The sequence below is a fragment of the Pelodiscus sinensis genome, chromosome 1, assembly GCF_052426305.1.
Source record: "Pelodiscus sinensis isolate ZL-2025 chromosome 1, ASM5242630v1, whole genome shotgun sequence".
Classification (NCBI taxonomy): Eukaryota; Metazoa; Chordata; order Testudines; family Trionychidae; genus Pelodiscus; species Pelodiscus sinensis.
In genome coordinates, this window is record NC_143052.1 from 247316145 (window position 1) to 247331283 (window position 15139).

Below are 15139 nucleotides of genomic sequence, written 5' to 3' on the forward strand. Positions count from 1 at the left end.
AGCGCGGCTACAAGGGGCTAGAACTAGATAGTTTGGACTAGGTTCCTATTCGTGGAACGAGGTGTACTGGTAGTTCGGAATAGGAAGCCTAGTCCGAACTACCTAGTTCGAGCCCCGTGTAGCCGCGCTACACGGGGTTCGAACAAGCGGGGATTTAAAAATGGCAGCTCCCCGCTTATGTAAATGAAGCCCGGGAAATTCAAATCCCGGGCTTCATTTGCAAGTGCGGTATGCCTACATTACCCTCCTAGTTCGAACTAGGAGGGTAGTGTAGACATACCCTCAGTTCTTTGCAGGACAAAGTCTCTTAACTATTGGCCCAGATATGTTGGTAGTGCACAATTACTAGCTCTTGGTGTGGTCCGCATTCCCACTATAGATAACACAATGCTTCCATCTCCTAAAGACTTTGAGTTTTGAATCAGGCCTTTTGTGGACATTTTATTTTTTAATTTTAATGGCTTTGAACCTGGGACCTCTGAAGCAGAGTGCAGGAGCCTCTACCCTCTGAGCTAATAGCCCTCTGACTCCTAGCCCATGTTGTAGAGGTCTCTTGGCCTTAACTGTTGCTATGGTCTTGGTAGCACTTGCATTATTCAGTAACCACACTCGGGCTATGTCTACACTGGCAGCTTCTTGTGCAGGAACATGTTGTGCAAGGGTTCTTGTGCAAGAAGTCTTGTGCAAGAAAACATCCACACTGCCGAGTGTGAGCTGTGCTTTTGAGCAAGAGCATCCATGGCAGTGTGGACACTCTCTTGTGCAAGAAAGCTCCGATGGCCATTTTAGCCATAGGGCTTTCTTGCGCAAGAAACCCCTGCCGCGTGCCCACACTGCTCTTGCACAAGAGAACTTACACTTGTTAGAAAAGAGCGTAGCTCTTGTGCAAGAAGCCCTCTCTTACCACGCCACACTGTAAATCTTCTTGCGCAAGAGCAGGCAGGAAGTGTGGACGCTCTGTGGGTTCTTGCGCAAGAACGGCCATTGTTGCACAAGAACCCGCCAATGTAGACATAGCCTACGTGTGTGGGTTTCATAGTCACAACAGAATAGCAACTTTCAATCTCTGTTGTGATAGTCACATAAACATATAAAAGCAAGCATAATTGTGAAAGTGGTATGCACAGTTTTGGATCTCAGAGCTTAACTAACAAATCTGTTGATGATGGGCAAGTCAGAATAGAATCTAGCTCTCTGTATCATGCTTCTGAGTATGTCCTGCAGCCCCTTCCTAAGCCGTGCTACGCAGAATAAAAAATGTCTAACACTTGCTATAGGATACATTAATTTTAGACATAGTAAGATAAGACTCTTAACACATATGGGAATGGTTCTGTTGATAGTGGTTCTATTTTTACATAGTTGTTTTTCTGTGTGTAATATGTGAAAATTAGCCAATTTCATTAATTAAACTAATGTTACATATTTTTAAGGAGTTCTGCCACTGACATAATTGGGAAGAAGCTAGGCTGGAAGTGATGCTTTTGAAAATTTGAGTGTATATGTCTGATGTTACTGGAGTGTGATATGAGCTTTTTGATCATTATTGCAACCACTGTCCTATAATTGCCATAAATCTTGTACAAAGTGTGCCAAGTGAGCTGTTTATAAAAAGTATATAATTCTCTGGGTATGATTATGCCACTTATCTCATTTTGTCTTCAATCCCTCTTCTTAATTCTGGAGGACCTTTGCTACAAACTGAAGCTCTAAGCAAAGGACTGACTGATCAACCCAAGCTGTGGATATATTCCAGAGACTTGACTTAAGCCTGCAGTTTATTCCATCACTGTTACAAACCTGAAACAAGACCTTTGAAATTGTTGTATGTATTCGATTCCTTTAACTATTTTAACTCTCACCTTTACTTTCTTTCTTTTTATGAATAAACCTTTAGATTTTAGATACTAAAGAATTGACACAGCATGATTTCTGGGTAAGATTGGAGTTGTAAATTGAGCTGGGATTGTGGCTGGTCCTTTGGGATCAGAAGTACTTTTTTAAATTAAATTGGTTTTCATAACCTTCATTTGTATAAGGAGTGTTACTGTTGGTGACACAAGTGAACTGGAATGTCTGAGAGAACTGCTCATACGGGTTCTTGTCATCCAGGGTGGTGAACAGAAGTTCTTTTTGTGACTGGTTTGGTTTATCTTATAGTGGAGGATCCCCAGTCTTGGACTATAAGTCGTCCTGTCTCTAGGCAATTCACTCTGAATAGATGCTCTCAGGAGTGTCCCTCAAAACCTTCCCCTCCCCACCTTATTACACTATGTCTATAAAATGTCAAAAATGTAGAATTGGAACGGACTTGACCGTCATTAAGCCCAGTCCCCAGCACTGAGGTGGGATCAATAAATTGGACCATCTCAATACACCTTTAGAGGTTTTAAAAAATATGTTGGGCATCTTTTATAGAGTGTGCCACCCAGAACTCGATATGGTATCCCAACTGAGACCTTACCAGTGCTGAGCAGGAAAACTACCTCCCACGTCTTCCATATATCACTCCTGTTAATAGATCCCAGACTAATATTAGCATTGTTTGCAACTGCATCACACCAATGTCTCATATTTAATTTGTGATCCACTATTACTCCCAGATTCTTTTCAGCTATACTAATACCAAGCCAGTTGTTGTTGTGCATTTGATCTTAAAGTATTAAACACATTACTTTGTACTTGTCTTTATTCAATTTTATCTTGTTTATTTCAGACCAATTTTCTAATATGTCAAGTCCCTTTAATTCTAAACTTGTCCTGAAAAATGCTTGTTTTCCCCTTCATGTTAGACCTAGAACTGACCTCTGTGGGATCCCACTATATATACTCTCCCCTTCTGACAGCATTATTATCTATATGTATGTGTTACAACAGGGGTGGGCAATAATTTTTTGCTGGGAGCAACTTCAAAAATTTCTGAAGTGGCCCCAGGTCGCTCCGGAAGGGGCAGGGCTTTGAGTGAAAGGAGCGGGGCCAGGATACTTCCGGGTTCCCAACCCCAGTGCAATTAGGGCCTGGGAGCAGAGGAGCACTTTTGCTCGCCCAGCCCCCTTTCTCCTTAGGTGTCCATGCACCTGGCTGGGAGAAGACTTCCCATGCTCCCTCTCCCCCAGGCCAATCAGGGCCTGGGGGCAAGGGAGCGTGCAAAGTTTCCTCTGCTCTGTCCCTGCCCTGCCCTGCAACCACGTTGCTTAAAAGCACCACTCACTCCTCGCAGGGCGGGAGGAGATTTTGCAGGCTCCCTCTGGCCCCAGGCCAATCAGGACTTGGGGACAGGGAAGCATATGAAGTCTCCTCCCACCCTGCCAGGAGTGCACATCACTTCTATGTGCGGGGGCAGGGGAGCGCACGAAGCACTTCTGAATGGTCTGGGGGCAGGGGAGCACATGAAGCCTCCTCCAGCTCTGCCAGGAGTGTGTGGTACTTCTAAGCGCCTTGTGGTCCTGGAGGGGCAGAGGAGACTTTTCACACTTTCCCCACTCCCAGGCCCTAATTGACTTCCACTTGGCCCGCGGAAGCCCTTTTGTCCACCACTGTGTTACAAGTTATTGGGGTTTTTTTTGTTTCGTCATTCTTTAACATACTAGCCAATTAGCCCGTCATAAGACAGGATTTTCAGGTCTCTCCTCCACGTCGGTCTTCTCTCCTGAGCCTCTGGTCTCTCGCTCTGTCTCTCTCTCACTCTCTCTCCTCCTTCTACTGCCTTCCCCCCTCCAGCTCTCCTCCACCTTCTGTCTCTCTCTCTCTCTCTCTCTCTGTCTTTCTCTTGTCCTCCCCTCCTGCCTCTCACTCACGGGACCGCAGAGCCCAACTGGCCTGGAGCCACTGTCACACCGTACATAACTTTCGTGCCCCCCTTCGCCTCCCGCTGTTGTGCTCGGCTGACTTCTGTGCTGCTTAGCTGGCCCGCCGTGGTGGAGCAAGCGGCGGTTTGTGCTCCCTCATGGCGGCCCGGCTGAGCGGGGCAGAAGTCAGTCGAGCACCATGGCGGGAGGCGAAGGGGGGCGCGAAGGTGTCGTACACAGCCAGGACTCACCCCTGGCCATGTATGTCACCACCCCACCTCCCTTCGCCTCCTGCCATGTCGCTCGACTGACTTCTGCACCACTCAACCGGGCCACCGCGGGAGAGCATGTTGCATGGAGAACACGGGGCCCAAACAGCCCCTTGCACTGCTTGCTCCCCCGCGGTGACCCAACTGAGCGGTGCAGAAGTCAGCCGAGTGCCACGGCGGGAGGCGAAGAACGTGACTTAGGCAACAGCGCCGCCCAGAGGGAACAGCCAGCATTTCAGGCATCAGTACTGCCCAGAGGGAACAGCCAGCATTTCAGTGTTACAGACTCACAGACACTGGGCTACTATATATATGATGTCTGTAGAACATTTATTCATATTTTAATTGATTCCTGTCTCAACTACTGCAGGTCCCCTTAAACCTTTTAGGAAATATTCTGGTCTTATAGACTGAGGTAACTTGCACTAACTTCAGTGATTTTTCATAGATTTACAGTTAGTTGCATATCTGTGGGTTGAGTAGAAGCCAGTGGTGTTGAATGTTCTTAGCTGTATTTCTATGAGCTATATTTTTTACAAAATATAAGTGAGAGAAATCATTTTAATTTCTTTCTTTTTTTATTCTCGTCTTTCCTGAAAAATACTTTTCCCCTTTGGAAGCAAGGGACTAGCTGTAAAATGAACAGGGTAGTAAGAAAAAAGTAAAAATCTTTTTTTTAAAGTGTAAATAAAAATAGTGCTGTTTGGCTGGCATCCCTGGAAAGCGCAATAAACTCTTTTTCTTGCACAACAAAAACAGTCTACCTCACACCCACCCACACACAGCATTGCATCCAATATTATTTTACATAGTCTGCACAGAGGTAATGATATAAATCTATGATAATTATAATAGGCTTTTGTGCATAAAATATAGAGCTAGTTCATTATCCAAAAGACTTAACATTAAAGTTTTATAACTTTTATTCCAGAATATTGAATTAATATATTAAAACCTTGTATAACTGAACATATAAACTATACTTATATGGTCCTTCAGGCTACAAAGAAAGAGTCTAATAAAGTTGCAACTAAAGGGTTAATATTCAATTTTTTTCTTGAGGAACAGTCAGTCATGATCTAAGTATATATCACTGAATGTTAAAAAGTTAAGTAGGATCATTAGTAATTGGATCCATATCCAGTCGAAGTTAGCTATGCCTTTTCCAAAGAAAGAATTCCAGAGCTTTCCCATAGTTGTGTGTCAGTAGCAATTACTCATAATTCCAAAGCTAGGCAGTGTTTCTCTTTGCTCCTAGAAATTGTAATTTGTTTTATAAATCTATACCATAAAACTTTGGAAGTGCTCCAATAGCCATTATTTGAGTTTTAGAATTGCAACCTGTTTCAGAATTAAAGTAGTAGAATCAACAGGTCATAGTGACTTGAACATCTCTGTTAAAAAATCTGTTTTAGAGAATGTTGATATTAGTTGATTGTTTTAAATAGCCTTTTTATTACTGTACCAATTTTAAGCATAAAACCTACTGTACCCATTTAGCAGTCTAACTTTGAGTGCATCCAGAAATCAAGTAATTGGGGTTCTAAATGGGAAAAATGCAAACTCTGTTGCATGCAGCATTAAATAGCAGGTTGAAAAATCAAATCAAGGCTTATTCATTTGTTTAGAATTCTATAAGAATTTCCCATAAGGAATAATTGTGCTGTTTTGGAGCATAATTCAATGTGGAGTTCCCACTTGAGTCCCACCTCTATAACATCCCCTTTACAAAATGGTGTACATCAGGCTCAGTGGTATAATGACAAACCATGTCATACAAATTCATTTGAAAACAAAAACAATTTTACAAGATGTGTTTATTTGCAATGTGGCACCATTGTCAAAACTGAACTTAATGTCTAAAGATTGTGTAGTTTTTAAGTATCTAGAGAGTAAATATAACAGTACCAGATCCTGAGTTGATATAAGTGAATACTTCTCCATTAAAGTTGTCAGTATATTTATCCCCCCACCAGTCAGAACAGATTAAATACTAGAAGTAATGCCACAAAAGGTATTTACAGTAAACGTACATGATATATTTGTAAACCAAATTGGTTAAGCAAACCATTAAATGGGGATGGGTAACTTACATTCAAGTTTTATAGAATTGGCTGAGGAGCTATCTGAATCACTGAAAGATTGGCACATTGGAGATGCCTAAGAGGACTGTTAAACAGCTATTGTTGTTCCAATATTAAAAAGGAGTAAAGGGATGATGTTAAAAACTAAAGGTCAGTCGTGGAAAGTCCCAGGGAAAAGCATGGAAAGTCTGCTATGGAATGAATTTGGTAAATAATTCAAGGATGGTAAAATAATTCATGTCAATCAACACAGTTTTATGGAATGTCGGGCCTGTCAAAAATTCATCTAGGCTTTTTTAATGAGATTACAAGTTTGACAAATAACTGTGGTGACAATTTATTCAGACTTCTTTATGGCCTTTGCCTTAGTTCTACACAACATTCTTGATTTTCTTTTAAAAATAGTGCTATACAAAATCAATATAGCATATTTTACATTGATTAAAATACAGGGCAATATTGAGTAGATGTGAGGGTCCACCTCAAGAATGCTATAGCCAGTTCTGATCTCCACATTGTGAAAATAATATTGCTAGACTGGAGTTTGGTTCGAACTAACGCGTCCCGGCGCGCACTTCCTGGTTTGAATCAACTGTGATTCGAACTAGCGTGTTGGCGATATCATGCTAATGAAGCGTGGGATATTTAAATCCCTGCTTCATTGACTATTTCAAATGCCTGCATTTGCATCCCTAGTTCGAACTAGGGTGCAAGTGTAGACATGCCCTAAGAGACTAAAGGATCTCAGTCTAATTTGCTTATTAAAGAAAAAGTTAAGAAGTGACTTTATCACACTCTGGTACTTACAGAGCGAGAACATATCTGTTACTAGAGGGTTCTTTACTTGTACAGTCAAAAGCACAGCAAGAGCCAATGGCTGTAAGTTTAAATAAGTTAAGTACAAATAAAATGTAAATGTTTAATGGTGACAGTCATTAACATTTGAAATAGATTCTCAATGGATATGGTACATTTTTATTGTTTGGTCTCTTTAAATCAAGACCTTATTCTTTCTGAAAGATTTGCTCCAATTCAACCATAAATGGCTGTGTCTACACTGGCCGCTTATTCTGGAAAAGCAGCCGCTTTTCCGGAATAACTTGCCAGCTGTCTACACTGGCCGCTTGCTTTTCCGGAAGAGCAATGACGATCTAATGTAAAATCGTCATTGTTTTTCCAGAAAAACTATGCTGCTCCTGTTCGGGCAAAAGTCCTTTTCCGGAAAAACTGTTGCGGAAAAGGGCCGGTGTAGACATCCCAGTAGTCTTTTCCGCAAAAAAGCCCCGATCGCGAAAATGACAATCGGAGCTTTTTTGCGGAAAAGTGCGTCTACATTGGCACGAACGCTTTTTCGGAAAAAGTGCTTTTCCAGAAATGCATCCTGCCAATGTAGATGCGCTTTTTCCGGAAATACTTATAATGGAACACTGTTCTGTTTTAAGCATTTCCGGAAAAGGGTGCCAATGTAGACGTAGCCAAAGTGTTTGCTGAATGCTGGGCTCTCTGGTTAATTGTATGGCCTCTATCATATCAGAGACTAGACAATCTTAATTATCCTCTCTAGTCTTAACATTTAGGAATCTATGGATACTGAATTATTTAGAGATGTTATATAAGTAATTAGCTAGTGCTGATTTTGCTGGACAGTTATTTTGAAAATGAGCTAATAATGATGATTTCAGGTTGTTTAAGACAACCTATAAAGATGCCACAGATGCACTCTTCAACAGTCAAATACATCCAAATATGCAATTAGCCATTCTCTCTCTGAGGAGATAAGTATCTGAGTGGGTGGCAAACTATTTGCTTCTGAGTGATTCTGTACCTTTTTGATACGTTTAATTGTCCCTTCTGAAAGCAACGCTTGTTTAGAAGAGTTGCTTCTAAGAAATTGCTTAATAGTTGAAGCCAATCATTATTTTGGCCCAGAAAGAGGCATTAGGATATATTATGTCAAATATTTAGGTATTATCTTTTACATGATTTGATTGATATGACACATTATATTCCTTATCTTTTTGCAAACCGATGCCTGAATACTTGGAGGGTGTCTGACTATCTGGGTGATCCAACTGTAAGGAAACTTTGAAGCACTTCTAAGCAATGTGGCAAGAGCTGTGACATAAATGCCTGCAAGCGAACATAAAATACAGTGCTGAAGCAGTTAACCCTTCTTCTTTTCTTTATAATGCTTGATGTAATTTTTTTTGTTCTGATCAAAGTGAAAGTATGACTGATCTGGCTTCAGTCAGGCAAAATACTGGCAGCAATTGAGCAAATATCCTGAAATAACTTTCCTTTTCCTCACTACTGTTTTAGCAAATATATCTTACCCACGTTAAATTACAGTTTGGACCTCCCTGATCTGGCACCCTAGGGAACTGACCAGAGGAGGTCACTTCTGGGCCTCCTGTAACTGGCTTCCCAGCCAGGCTCTATTCCTGGCCTGGCTACCAGATCCCTGGACATTTCCCCTCCCCCACACACACATACCACTGCCAGCCCAGATGGGCTCGCAGCCACAGGAAGTCTGCTGTTTCCCCTGCTGCTAGTTCCCCCACCTGCCCTGCCAGCACGTCCTGGCTCCTGGCCACTGGCAGCTCACTGTCCTGCTAGACCTACAGGTGCACCAGCTGTCCTGCCACTGGCCCAGTTGGAATGGCCCCACTGGCCTTCCACTGTCCCTCCACTGGTCTGGGAAAATCTGTGTTCCTGCCAGACTATGGATGTTGCCAGACCAGAGAATCCTAGCTTAGAGAGATTCAACCTGGACTTGGATTGGCTCTGGGAAATAAGGTTTGGGCCTAAGAATTTTTTGTTATCGATACTTATGATTAGTCGCTCAAAAAATGTAAAGTGGCAAAAAATTCTGACTTCTGGTGAACAAATAGCAGCAGGTACAGGTCTTGTTCTCATACACAGATCCTTAAGAGCAAGGATGGAGCAGAGCAGCTGTGGAGGATTGTTGGAGTAAGCAGCAAAATGTGAGGAGTAGGGCAGGGAATGGGGTGGGGAAACTGATTGTGTGAAGGGGAACGCTGCTGAGTTGTTACTGTTATTGCTGTCTTTTTTAACTCAACTTTCAAAGTGCTAAGCAGCATTAAGCACCTCATTCATATGATAAGAATCGCACTTGAGACAGTGTTTCCTTGTACAAGCGCATGCACATGCACGCGTGCGCACACATATGCACTCAGGCGCGCACTCACACACCCTCTTCATCCCCTGAATATTAATCAGCAGTGGAGTGGGAGTGAGATGCCTGAGATTTACTGCTTCTCGGAGTGGAAGACTAAACCTGTTGCTTAACCTTGCTCCAACATTTAGCTTCCATTTATATTTGCATTGGAGCACAACAGACCTGCATGCTCTGCTGTATACAGCGTTTTGCAGGATCAAGGGAGTAGACATAATTGCTTTAAAAGAAAAAAATATTTCATTTGTCACCCCGAGCCACCAATGCCTCCTGAGCGTGCTTTCTTCCCTGTCTCTTTTTATATGTCTGTTACGATGGTTGGATTAATTGATGAGAATGTTTCTTATGTATGCACAGTCTAAAATCTGCTTTCAAATAAATACAATTGCATTATTGAGTGAGCAGTTGTAATGTGGATTTTAATTATTAGAGTTTCTTGGGTAATTTCCATGTGGGAGAGAATAGATTAAAAAGAAGCAAAAGGGAACATTACAAATTGACTTTAACTCCAGTGTGTTTCTTCTAAGCAATATGAATAAATATATGTAATGGTGCATTTGAAATGAACAAGCCTGTTCCCTTCAGCAGGTCGCTCAGATCATCTGCCTACAGTACAACAAATGGATAAACAGGATACCCACAGCTTATATCCTCAGTTACCTGTCAATCAGAATTAAAAAATGGCACTGAAAAATGCTAATAACATGTATACTTATTTTCCTCCTAATTTGGGGTTTCCTCAAAATTCTATCAATAGCACTTTCTTCTCTCTTTCATTCTTAACTCTTCCTCGTTTTTTTCACTGATTTCTCTTTCTAAGAATGGCTTTTTAGGTTAACAGTGCCTTTCTTCCAATCTGGGGAAAGTAACCAGTGTCCAGCTAAATGCAAGGTGGGAAAAATGTTAAGCATAGAGGTCCCACATAAAATCAAGTGGAAAATTAACATGCAATGGATGATTACCACCCCGATTTCATAGCATGAAGGAGGCTATGTAGAAAGTAGGTTGTATTTCAAATTGTTGCAATAAATCATATAACCAATATCTCTCTTAAGTCCATGGTTTTTAAGTCTAATGAAGTTTGGAATTTAAATTATCAGACTCATCTTTTGAAGGTGTTGTGTGAAGGTTTCCTTTTAAGGATGCAGACTGAAAAGTGTTTGCCCAAGCATGGGGGTATTATTTGTCTTTTATCATGTTTTCTGAGAGTTCATTTAAGAACATAGCTCCTAGTTAGCCAGGAGGAAGGGATATACAAAGGAGAGTGGGCTAGTTCCTGGCTTTGAAGATCCATCACACAATGTTTGTTTAAACTTACTTTTTGTGGCATTTCTGAATGCTACAGTACAGATCAAGCTCCCAGGAAAGTTGGGGGGTCCCCTCAGTAAGGTTTTCAGGTTTTTAAAAACACATTTGCTATCACCCTCCAATTTCAAGCCCTATTCCCTTTTCCTGTGCTATATTAATCAGCTTAAGAGCACCATTCTCTCTCTCAGTGCAGGGAGGCTATAACCAAGGGCAGCGAAATGGCTAATGAGGTAGAAAGCAGGGTGTGCATACCTCTTAAGATGTTCTGTAATCATACTCCATAGAGTGCAGGGAGAAAGGGAGACTAATAATGTGTGGAATAAAAAATGCTTTTTCTGTTCCATTTGGGTTGTAATTTACATAAAAATAATAGGCAGTTTTGAGAAAATAATTGAAAATTATTATGGAATAAAAAAATCCTGATTTCATACTAGGGCATTGTAAGCCTTTGCTATTTGTTTTCATTCTGTTTCCTTGGTAATAACAGTGGCTATCATTAGGTAAGATCCTACTATCATGGTTATCTCACTAGATTTTGATTTGAAAGCCCAGTATTAGGGCACAACTATTCTTTAATCATAGAAAGTGATCTGCTTGGGTAAAAAATGTTTATAGTTTGAAAGAAACTTCTTCAGCCTTAAAAAGACACACAACTTACAAATGAATAAATTGCAAGTTTATAAATTACCAACTCTGAAGCTGATCTTCAAATATCTACTTCCAGAAGCAGTGCTTGCCCTCCCATGTATTCCCATAGATTTCTGTGAGACTACTCAGATCCATATGTGAGTTTCTAGGCTTGACACCTAAGTTACAAGAGTAACTTAAAATACTCACTACCTGTCCATAATGTCTCTGTCAAACAACCATCTATCTGGATTATTATAAACTTGCATCCAGTGGTGTTCTGAAGAGGAAAAACAAATGTGTGTATAGATACTGTTCGTATTATGGCTAAATACTGTATTTTATTCCTTTTTGATTAGTCAGTACTGGTACTATATATATAGGAGAGAGAGAGATTTTAGATATATGATTTTATTGACATCCTATCCACACATTTATACAGACTAATCACACATTTCCAAAACACATTCAGTTTCTATGTTACTGTTGCACTTCTATCTTATATTCTGTCATAAAACCACTGCTATGGATTTATCAGAAATAGCTTAAAGAAAAAGGAATATTAAAATACAGAATAGACGTTAGGAAATTACATAAATATCAAACACATTCCACATTTGCTCTATATTTTGCTTATATTTTACTTGTTCAAATTACAAACTCCATGTGCATATTTTTTTCACAAATACCAATTTTCAAGTTTGAGAAATGGGAACAATGAAAATTTCCTCTTTAAAGCAAATCAAAATCAAAGCAATGGTCTGAAGGTCATAGGTTTTGCTAATTTAGAATGTTCTCCATCTGAAAAGTAATGTGTTTGTCCTAGGAAGCCCAGCTGTGAGATTATGCGTTGAGACCCTCATCTATTTAGGGATTTCACCAGGTGTCTTGTGTTAGCAGATAGTTTTCAGGTTGGGGAAATCACTTGGCTCTGATATCTATCATAATCTATCTCTGGTGACTGGAAAACAGCACTTGGAATTTTTTTTTCTTTTTTTCAAAGGTATTTCCACTTAGTAAAAGCCACTATATAAATGTAAAGTTTTAAAGATTTGTGACAAAATACAGTGCTATTGGTTTGGTTTTTTGTTTTGTTTTATTTTGGGTTTTGGATTTTGTTTTTTTTTAATGACAGAAGAATAAGGAAAGAATATTCATATAAATTGATAATAGGTAATCTTGTTAACTTGACAGTCTCCTGTGTCTATTGTAATGAGGTTTATATAGTAAAATGGTAATAGAAGAAAATATTATACTTCAAGTGCTATCTACCATCACATAACTGAATATTTATAAAATATATTACTGAGACACCTTTACATAAGAACGGCCGTACTGGGTCAGACCAAAGGTCCATCTAGCCCAGTAGCCTGTCTGCCGAAAGTGGCCAGCACCAGGTGCCCCGGAGGCAATGATCAAGCGATTTGTGTCCAGCCATCCTTCTCCAGCCTCTGACAAACAGAGGCCAGTGACACCGTTTCTATCCCCTGGCTAATAGCCTTGTATGGACCTAACCTTCATGAAAGTATCTAGCTTCTCTTTAAACTCTGTTATAGTCCTAACCTTCACAGCCTTCTCTGGCAAGGAGTTCCACAGGTTGACTACACGCTGTGTGAAGAAGAACTTTCTTTTATTAGTTTTAAACCTGCTACCCATTAACTTTATTTGGTATCCTCTAGTTCTTCTAGTATGGGAACTAATAAATAATTTTTCTTTATTCACCCTCTCCACACCACTCTTTCCACCAGGATAGAGAAATGCCATTGTAGTAGAATATATTCTTTTGTTTGCAGACTGCTATATATTAGGAGACACTTGTAATTATATATTGTAGATGACATCATAAACTTTCTATATAGATTAGTCACAAATTAATTCTAATTCATAATAACTTGGGTACATTGTACATTAAAAGTTTTGTGTTCTTGTGGTACCAAATGTGTAAACATTTTGGTTCCAAATGCCACGCTAAATTTTGAGTGAGCATTGTTGTATCAATAAACATCTGAAACGTATAAGCTGAAGTAGAACATCCATTCCACGGATTATTTTTTTTTTTTTTAATTGGGGTATTATAACTGAAGCATTGATTATTATCCCCTCTAACAAATCAGCAGTAGAATCTGAGAAATTGAGAAGATTGGAATGATGATGTATTCTGTGATTATTTTTTAACTTCCATGTAAGTAATTCTTAGTTTGTTTACAACATACAGAAAACTCTATAGTGTAGACATAGCCACAGAAAATGCAGCATTCAATATAGGTTATTTCAGAAGAATCTTATTTATGTTTTTAATTTATATATGCAGGATAGGCCTTACTTACATGACAAAGGTATAGAGGCATTACAAAATTTTATTTCAGGTCCTTTTCTTTTGTGGTGTATCTGCTTCAAGGGTTTGTAGGGTAGACTTCAATAAGAAATTCCTTTCTATGTATTTATTGGTCCAAAGTCAATCTTTCATTGCACAAGTCAATAAAGAATGTGTGAGCAGCAATATGGGGCCAGGAAGGATAGAAGAGAGAGCATCTGAATTAGCATGGGCTATAATAGAAAGTCAGTTTTATGGTGTCAAATTCCACTCTAACACATACTCACATATATTTTAAGAAGAGTTTAACATGTCTGTGAGCATAATTTGGCCTTCTGATATAATGAGGTCAGCCTACCCTTAGCTTAATTGTATTGATAACATACATAAAATGTGATATTAAGGAGTTCTGAGGTAGAGTCAATTGACTTCAATGGGGCCATAATTTCACTATTTGTGTATAGATGAAAATAATAATGTTGTTCTTCCCATATTTGATGTCTACATTTACATGCTGCATAGTCAGAAAACTCCCCTGTTTGGTTCTTGTATTCTGTAGTAATTCATTACTTTCTGATGTAAAATTATTGCCATTTCATTTTGTATAAAACATTTACAGAGGAAAAAAAGATATAAAAAATCTATTTTTGTTTTTTTAAAGGCTTCAATTTGTAACATATATAAGATAAAGCAGAACATAATTCAATTTGCTAAGCTGCTTTGAAATGAATAGGCAAAAAGACTTTACTCCAATGGAAATCAAGGATTATATGTTTTTATTTTAATTCAGTAGTATTCATTGCAAGCAAAACTGAAATAAATAGAAAGCAATATATTTTAGTAGCATTCCTATGGAATATTATACTTCCATAACTGAATACTTATTTACAAAACATAGGAGATTTTATTTTAAATTCTTTAATATCATTAGAATATGAAGAGTAGCCAAATTATTATGAGAAGTTGGGTCACTCTGTCTATTGATACTCATCAGGGTTCTGTGTTTTTTTGGTGTGTATTACATATAATTTTTGGAACTGTGAATATAAACACACATAAATGATTGGTCAGACTCATCCTTCTGAGTTGAAATTCATTGATAGGTTCATTTTGGCCTAGATTTACTGTCAGGTCTTGCATATGATGAATGACCCAAATGACCAGAATTTTATATTCATTATTCAAATTTCTCCAGTTGAATTTATTTAACCACAAGATGAAGGAACGTCATGGGAAAATATTGATTCAGTGTCTGGACAACAAAAAACTGGAAGAAAATATTTAAGGCAACAAAGGACAGACAGGTCTTGAAATGCATTTTAACTGGAATTATGAGAAGAGAGGACTAAAATGAAATTTGCCAAAGATAAGCCTGAAAGGTTGTTCACACTTGGAACTGGGAGGGACACACATACAGGTGCAAATAGGTAACTATGACTATGTGATCACAATGCAGAAAGGGCGGAGGGGGAAGTGAATGTAATTCCACAACTGATTATAAACCTGAAGGGGTATTTAATGAAATACACGGTTTAAAAGGAGAATGAAATCTT